We start from the raw sequence: 1,470 nt of genomic DNA, 5'->3' as shown, positions 1-1,470 counted from the left end.
CCTTTAAGTTTGTCCCTATGTGTTTTTATTGATGGTCTTTATGGTCCTGGGGTTTATATATAGGTCTTTGATCCATCTTGGGTTTGTTTTCGTGGCATATGGGTCCTGTTTTACCCAATTAAAACCCCAAAGGTTAGCAGTTCAAACTCACTGGCTGCTCTGTGAGACAAAGACATGGGCTTTTGTAAAGATACAGAACCCCAGAAACCCTATGAGGCAGTCTACTCTGTCTTAGAGCAGCCCTACAGGACAGAGTAAGATTTCCCAGTTTCCAAGGCTGAAATCTTTATGGAAACTGAAGTTCACGTCTCCTGCCTGAAGAGTAACTGGTGTGTTTGAACCCCTGACTTTTCAGTTAGCCTCCAAGTGCTTAACCGTGCACTACTAGGGCTCTGTTATTGTGAACCCTCTGTCAAAAGGTTTCATTCATTCCCAGGTAAACCTGAGCTCCTGCAGCACCTGAACAGAGTCCTGCTTGAGTGATTTATCTCTTGTAGTTCACAGGGCCTCTCTGTCTTAGTTACATTGTGCTGGTCTAAGAGAAGATGCCACAAAGAGGTGTCTTTACAGAACAGGTGTTTATTTTCTTATAGTCTGGGGGCTAAAAGTCCAAATTAGAGTCTTGGCTGTGTTGATTCTTTCTGTAGGCCTCTCTGCTAGTTTCTGATTTGGGGGTGGCGGGGTAGTAGTGATCCTTGGCCTTACTTTTGCCTGCTTGTCTGCTTGTCTATTTTGCTCTTTTTCTAAGACACTATTCAGAAGGGATTAGGTTTAGGACCCACCCTACTCTGGTATGACTTTATTAACATTAAAGATAAAACCCACATTTCCAAATGGAGTCATATTACAGGTAAAGACAGAACTTTAACAGAACTCTTTTTGGAGGGTTAAACCCCAACTAACACTCACTGCCATGGAGTTGATTTCAACTCATAGTGACCCTATAGGACAGTGTAGAACCACCCCTGTGGATTTCTGAGATGGTAACACTTTATCAGAGTAGAAAGCCTCATCTTTCTCCTGAGGAGTGGCTCATGGTTTTGAACTGCTGACCCTGTGGTCAGTAGCCCAATTAGTAACCCACTATGCCACCAGGGTTTCTTTTTGGGGGGAATGTAGGGAAACATAATTCAATAGAGGCCATGCATGTTAAAAGCTATGAATAGCTGTTAGTTCTAGGAAAAGAAATAGGACTGTCATCATAACTGCTGATGCTATTTGGAGGTGATCAAAGGAGTTCTGAAGATGCTCATTTATGTGTTTACTGGATCCATGGACAAAGACAAAATCTATTTACAGGGTCTCCATGTGGATTAAGCCTTCTGTGAATTCCCTGACTATTGACCACAGGTATGAGTCGCCTCTCGGACAGACAGAGAGCATTGTCAAGGTGATCATGGCAGATGCACTGCAGTGAAAATCAAACACCTTCTCATTTGATTTTTTTAATCGTTTTATTAGGGGCTCATG

The sequence above is a fragment of the Echinops telfairi genome, unplaced genomic scaffold (genome assembly GCF_000313985.2).
Source record: "Echinops telfairi isolate 266 unplaced genomic scaffold, ASM31398v2 ScPeMD7_7475;HRSCAF=8513, whole genome shotgun sequence".
In the NCBI taxonomy this organism is placed as follows: Eukaryota; Metazoa; Chordata; class Mammalia; order Afrosoricida; family Tenrecidae; genus Echinops; species Echinops telfairi.
This window is presented reverse-complemented; position numbering follows the sequence as displayed.